Below are 7,687 nucleotides of genomic sequence, written 5' to 3'. Positions count from 1 at the left end.
TTTAACATATAAGTCGTTACTTAGCATTTTAAAACATATCAGATCAGATCCTTAATGAAAATTATAATGTCTGTATTTAAGACATTCTAGCAGTTTAGCATAACACTTCCTTCCACAAAATAGCAGGGGCGCTTGGCAGACCATATGACATTATAATAATCATAGCATCCTGAGATGAATGTTGTTTTCGATCCAACTCCTTCTGTTACATGGATTATACTTTAGACAATGCATGCAACATTAAAGTCAATTGGTAATAGAACTATCCATATCAAATGAAACTGAATGGAGCTCTGCAGAGGCAAATATTAGCTGTAGAATTTTAGGTACAGCAAGTCAAGTCAAGTCAAGTTTATTTCTATAGCGCTTTTCACAACAGACATTGTCTCAAATCAGCTTTACAGAATTTTAAGAGTGAAGGTGAACGGTGTGCATTCATCCCTGATGAGCAGCCGTGACTGTGGCAAGGAAAAACTCCCTTAGATGTTATGAGGAAGAAACCTTGAGAGGAACCAGACTCACAATTTGAACCCATCCTTTGGGTGACATCAAGAGTTGGATCATAAATCTTTCGACAATACAGAACACTGTAGAGTGAGAACTAACATGAGTACTGGAGTATAAGATTATAAGTAATGTTCTTTCTACAGTCTTATACAGTCTATATGGTTATAAAACTAGGCGCTACTGAGCTCAACATTTGTGATCATCACAGATCCAGCATCAGCTTCTCCATGCCAGAGCCTTTAAACACTCCAGGAGGTCCTGTGTCAAAACTCCACACATGTAGTGGGATCCAATTGGCACTGGTACGTCCCTAGATGGTACGGGATGTTTGCGAGTTCGGCATCTACTTCTTTAAAAGGTCCATAATCTTCATGAGGTGGGACGTGACTGGAGCTGGCCAAACCTCAGGATGCCTCGGGATGGGGAGAGAAAGAGAAGCAGTGGAGAGGAATTAGCGTAGCTGCTGTTCATGATATTAACAGCACAAGTTGATAATGTGCATGTGATCATATGTTCTGGAGGACAAGGTTATGATGTGAGACGTATGTTATGTGTAGGCTTTGCTAAAACGATACGTTTTTTAATCTTTACAGCACAGAGATGCCTGTAATTAATACATCATCGACATTCCCATAATTTTTCTCTATGATGAAAGAAATGCTGCTTAATAAAGAATATTATAATGTTCTTTCATCATTACAGAGCATAAAAAGGGTTAGGTTTAGGGTTACTATGGTACTGTGGTGATGCCCAGTGTAACACCTTCAATTTAATTGAGTAAAGTGCAGCTGCAGTGTCTAATCTCTTGTTGCTTCTGGACTTTTACTGTATGTACTACCATAATGAAAGGTCTTGTTAGAAGAAATGATAGGTTTATGTATCATTTACCATGATATCACTGAACGACTGATTCAAAAGACAATGCAGGCAACATTCAGAGCATCTCAATACAATCAGTGTAGTTTCTGAATGCTGAATACAAAATTGCATAATGGAGACTTTTAATTATGTAGCCATTTCCAAATGAATTGTCCAAAATCTCCAGAATGTCTCAGTCATGTAAAACAATTACACATTCAGTGAGTTCCAGAGTCAACTTACATTAGTCTATTGAATAAAACTCATGAAACTGCTGTATTGACCTTGGATATGTCATATTTACATAATTATTCTAAGTTTTGCATGAAGGCTATGAGTAGTAGTTATCCAGACTTCTGTGAAAGGAGATGGATTTTGTGCAGTGCCCACTCCCACTCACCTCATAAGACCTGCTCTTATTACTGCAGATAGGGCTGCAGAGATCCTCTAAAATTGTTTGGCAAGGGTTCCCAGGAGATTCACCATGTGGAAACCAATGACTAAAGTGATTACACCTCTGCAAGAAAAAACAAAACAAAACCATCTTATTCTGGAACACAGTCTTTTAGAATAGAGTGAGATTGTGAAGCTTATAGTGTTTATATATTGCAATTCCAGGCAAACAGTATTTAGAGTGCAAAAACACAGTTCACAAATAATTGCAGAAATCAATACCAAACTCCAAGCAATGACCAAGGAGAAATCCAGAGACAACAATGAAGTACAGTAAATGGTAAAAATTACAATATAATCTAGAATTTGCTTATAGAAAGAGAAATACATTGTAGTTAGGGTATGAGAAATTGACCAAATGATTAAGAAGAGACCACTTTATTGTACTGGAACCTGGTTGGGTATGGCGAAATGTGCTACTGTCCTGATAACATTAAATAGATAACTGGTCATGTACTGTATGATGTAGTAACAAGATAGTGGTTGGTGGAATAAATCTTTTTTTCAGTGCCACATAATGTATGCAGATTTAAAATGGCTTTATACTCCCTCATAACCTCCATGTTGAAATTATAATTCATTTAACATTACCCTTAGATTTGCATTTAGGACATTTGGCAGACACTCTTGTGCAGCATGACTTCAGTACTTTTAGATAACACTCAATGATTATAGCCAATAGTGGTTCACCACATGTTACATATTCATGAGCTGCAAACTGGCACACCAAGCTTGACAGCGACTAGGTGGACAGGTTGAGATGGCAACCGCTTACAAATGCCCAGCTTTGCTGTTTAAGCGTTCTTTATTCCTAACCAAAATGGCTTTAATAATTAGATTCAGTAATGCTGCGGATTTGCTACCCATCTAAAAAAAATTAATAAAAAAACAATTCTCAATTCTCACTTGCCGTGTGGATAAGCGCACAATAAGTCATTTTAATACTATAAAATATGCATACTTAATATTAAACAATTTGAATCAACATGATTAATCCTTATATAAAATGTGACAGCAATATATACATGGTAAACAATCTATAATCAGGCTACTGTAACTATTTAGTTAGTTAAACTCCTGCAATAACACATTGAATGCATTAGCCTAATGGGTATATTTATTCGCTTTTAAAACATTGTATGACAAATTGAAATAGTCAGCAGTAAACGAATTAAAATTAATTGCTCCTTAAATCTAGCTGGATTGTTTTATATATTACCTGAAAAGCATGCATACACCATGCCAGGTTGGTTGTTCTGCCCAGGGCATTGTTGGCTTCTGAGCAGAGCTTCAAATGTTCTAGGTCGGAACCGTGGGAATGAAGTCATAACACCTGAACGATTACAAAAGCCAAAGTAAGAAAGTCCATGCTTTTTTAAAAGGGTTTACAGATAGAGACTGTTTTAATTTAAAGCCCATTATTGTGCATTATTGTGTCAAAATTCTGATGGTGCACATGTTTTCTCATTTTAAATCCTTTCTAGACTAGTATATGATTATATGCTACATACTGAGTTGCGAGATTGAAAATGTCGACTATGCAGGTGTTTTCCCTATTTTCCTTCGCAAAATTCCCTGTTATAATGTTTCCTGTTCAGCAATCTTTCACACCTCCTTTATTAATTCCTTTTCAATATGCATTCACGCTGTTATACAATTCTAACTTACAAGATGTTGATGAGTTTATAGCGAAATTGCTAGATTTGTTTTATATTTGTTTAATTGTTTATTATTCTCTTCGGTCTTTGGTAATGACCCATAATCTGCCTGGAAAATGTTGTGGGAGTTTTGCGAGCTGTGATACATCTGAAAAATATGCAAATATGCATAATATGCAAAAGCTGCATATTATGAATTCAACTGTTCAAGAGGCAAGAAATGACTGTGCATGTTACTGACTTCCAGACAGTACAACTACAGGCATGTGAGAGGTTTATTCCAACATGTTTTGGTATTTTGATGAGATTGACTAAACAAGAATTTTAGAATTTGTTCATTCATGTATTTCAACCTGAGCTGACCATTAATATCAAGTTGTTAACAGCCAAGTAACGTTTTTCTATACTTAATACATTTTAATATTTATGTTATTACGACTGTCCGCCCCAATGCATACTTATTGCCTTGCAAAACGCTGATCATATTGTTTTCTGTTCCTACTGCTGGGGACCTACAGAACTGTATATTTAGGTGCTGCACACCAGATAATTCTCATCAGCTCTTCAACAGTGCTTGATGAGCTGAACTGATTTACATTTGCATTTACATTCATAGCATTTGGCAGACGCAGATACGCAGAACAAGTTACAAAGTGCTTTGAAATCTCCATCAATGAATACAATCTAATATGGGTTTATTAGGGCACAGACTAAGAAAAGAACCTCTGGATAATGTAGGTCTTTAGACATTGTTTATTGACTCCTAGTGACTCAGCTGTTCGAACATCAAGTGGAAGTTTGTTCCACCACCTTGGTGCCAAAACAGAGAGGGGTCTGAAAGCATGTTTTTTTTGTAGCCTAAAATGGTTGAACCAGTCAAACAGTGGTTGAATTCCCCCCCAAACTCTTAGCTTTAGTTAATTAACAAAAAGTATCACATTTTAGTCTGCCTATTTAGTTATTAAACATGAATTCAACATTTCGACACAAAATAGCACCAGTTAAAGCTATTAAAAGCCTTTTAGGCCCAGGTTTCTTTACTGAACCACTTCGGTTTCCTACATGTAAAATCGGACTGGTTCATTCTGTTGCCATGACAACACCTTGAGCAACTAATGAAGTAAGATATTTAATAATTATTGCTAAACATGAGTGATTGTTTTACTGGCAACTTCACCAAGCTCAACATGATCTACACTGATAATGCAATAATAGCATTGTTTATCTTTTAATTGCACTTATACCACAGAAGGTGTGGATTAATTTCCCATAAGAAAGCACAGCATTGGCAGTAGCATCAGACTGTAGCATAAATGATATTAGGTCAACATTAATGTGAACACTGTAATATGTTGCTGTTTCTACAACAACTGCCAAATGACAGGGACTTGGCAGACATTCCAAATAATCAAAAGCTAATAATAGTTTGAAAAGTGCTTTTATGTACCAGGAGTAAATCTTTATATCATTGATATGTTGAGGATTTTTGTGAGGAGGTTATTTTCAGTAACATTCACAGCAGGATTCTCTTATGTAATTCTTATGTCATTATCTGCAATAGGTTATGAACAGCTGATAACTTGGTTACACAGTTGCACTTTTTGACCATATAGTACAATATTATACATATATTATTTCATTTAATAAATTAGGAATGACACATTTAGGAGGAGGTAAAAACATAATTCGCTTTAGGGTGCTAATAGTATCGCAACCCATTGTGTGTTATTCCTTACATAAAAGTGTACCATAATAACATCTTTGTATGGTGTACAGACATACAGAATCACTTTGGATAATGAACAAGTAGCATTTTGCGTTATGTAAGTAAAACCTTTCTTTGAACTCAGGCATCATTATGCATCTGATTACATTTGACTTTGAAATTCTGCAAATATTGGGTCAGTTCTTCAAAATGGTTTACTGACTTGCTAAACAGGAACCAGTTTCAGCACTGGCATTTTTCCAAGAGGCAATGATTCACCGCTATGATCCATGCCTGAATCACATAATAGATATGTGATTTAGTTTGAACTTACTTTTTCTTCTTCTTTCTCTTCTTCTTCTTCTTTTTCATCTTCTTCTTTTGCCTGCTGTCACACTGTCCTTATCAATGTCCTGCACCACCCTTACATACTTCTCTGACACACCAGACTTCCTCATACAATACCACAACTCCTTTCTCGGTACCCTGTCGTATGCTTTCTCTAAATCCACAAACACACAATGCAACTCCTTTTGACCTTCTCTATACTTCTCCATCAACATTCTCAAAGTAAATGAAACCATACTGTTGCTCACAGATGGTCACCTCTTCTCTCAGCCTGGCTTCCACTACTCTTTCCCATAACTTCATAGTGTGATTGATCAACTTTATTCCCCTTTTAGTTACTGCAGGTCTGCACATCTCCCTTATTCTTAAAAGCGGTACCAGCACACTCATCTTCCAATATTTTGTTGAACAATCTAGTTAAAAACCTCACTGCCATCTCTCCTAAACATCTCCATGCTTCTACTGGTATGTCATCTGGTCCAATTGACTTCCCACTCTTCATCCTCTTTATAGCTGCTCTCACGTACTCCTTACTAATCCTATCCACTTCCTGCTTCACCTTCTCCACACCATCCAACCTTCTCTCTCTCTCATTTTCCTCATCCATCAGCTGTTCAAAATACTCCCTCCATCTGTAACACACTTTCCTCACTTCTTCTTCTTCTTCTTCTTTCGGCTGCTCCCATTAGGGGTCGCCACAGTGAATGATCCGTCTCCATTCCACCCTGTCCTCTACATCTGCCTCTTTCACACCAACTACCTGCATGTCTTCCCTCACCACATCCATGAACCTCCTCCTTGGCCTTCCTCTTTTCCTCCTACCTGGTGGCTCCATCTTTAGCATTTTTCTACCAATATAATTCATGTCCCTTCTCTGCACATGTCCAAACCATCTCAATCTCGCCTCCCTCACCATGTCACCAAAACATCCTACATGTGCTGTCCCTCTAATAAACTAATTTCTAATATTGTCCATCCTCGTCACTCCCAACGAAAACCTCAACATCTTCAGCTCTGCTACCTCCAGCTCCACCTCCTGTCTTTTACTCAATGCCACTGTCTCTAATCCATACAATATCGCAGGTCTCACCACAGTCCTATAAACTTTCCCTTTCATTCTTGCAGATACCCTACTATCACAAATTACTCCTGTCACTCTTCTCCACCCACTCCACCCTGCTTGCACTCTTTTCTTTACTTCTCTAACACACTCTCCATTACTTTGCACTGTTGACCCCAGGTACCTGAACTTCTCCACCTTCTTCACCTCTTCTCCCTGCAACCGCATCACTCCACTGCCCTCCCTCTCATTCACACACATGTACTCTGTCTTACTCCTACTGACTTTCATTCCCCTTCTCTCCAGTGCATATCTCCACCTCTCCAGGCTCTTCTCAACCTGCTCTCTACTCTCACCACAAATCACAATATCATCTGCAAACATCATAGTCCAGGGAGACTCCTGTCTGACCTCGTCCGTCAATCTGTCCATCACCAAAGCAAACAGGAAAGGGCTCAGGGCCGATCCTTGATGCAGTCCAACCTTCACCCTGAACCAGTCTGTCGTACCTACTGCACACTTCACTGCCGTCACACTGTCCTCATACATGTCCTGCATCACCCTCACATACTTCTCTGACACACCTGACTTCCTCATACAATACCACAACTCCTCTCTTGGCACCCTGTCGTACGCTTTCTCTAAATCCACAAATACACAATGCAATTCCTTCTGTCCTTCTCTGTACTTCTCCATCAACATTCTCAAAGCAAATAAGGCATCTGTTGTGCTCTTCCTCAGCATGAAACCATACTGTTGCTCACAGATGGTCACCTCTTCTCTCAGCCTGGCTTCCACTACTCTTTCCCATAACTTCATGGTGTGACTGATCAACTTAATTCCCCTGTAGTTACTGCAGGTCTGCACATCTCCCTTATGCTTAAAGATCGGTACCAGCACACTCCTTCTCCATTCCTCAGGCATCCTCTCCCCTTCCAGAATCCTGTTAAACAATCTGGTTAAAAACTCCACTGCCATCTCTCCTAAACATCTCCACGCTTCTACCGGTATGTCATCTGGTCCAACCGACTTTCCATTCTTCATCCTCTTAATCGCTGCTCTTACTTCCTCCTTACTAATCCTATCTACATCCTGCTT

General features: G+C 38.5%; 1 long non-coding RNA gene across 2 annotated transcripts in view; it reads right to left on the bottom strand.

Annotated features, from left to right (window-relative positions):
* Positions 1-453: 453 nt before the first annotated feature.
* LOC310735682 overlaps positions 454-7,687 on the bottom strand; it is a 27,259-nt gene continuing 20,025 nt past the window's right edge. Inside the window, exons 1-3 of one of the 2 annotated variants that reach the window (XR_014536355.1) lie at positions 5,516-5,787; positions 3,038-3,151; positions 454-1,882 (exon numbers count right to left, since the gene is read on the bottom strand). This is a non-coding gene — a long non-coding RNA (uncharacterized lncRNA). Of the gene's footprint in view, positions 1,883-3,037; positions 3,152-5,515; positions 5,788-7,687 lie in introns of those variants that run through there. The other variant, XR_014536354.1, reaches the window with a different exon arrangement.

This window comes from Silurus aristotelis (genome assembly GCF_946808225.1).
Source record: "Silurus aristotelis genome assembly, chromosome: 13".
Classification (NCBI taxonomy): Eukaryota; Metazoa; Chordata; class Actinopteri; order Siluriformes; family Siluridae; genus Silurus; species Silurus aristotelis.
Note: the sequence above shows the minus strand (reverse complement) of the source record. Positions and strands in the feature narration are given on the sequence as shown.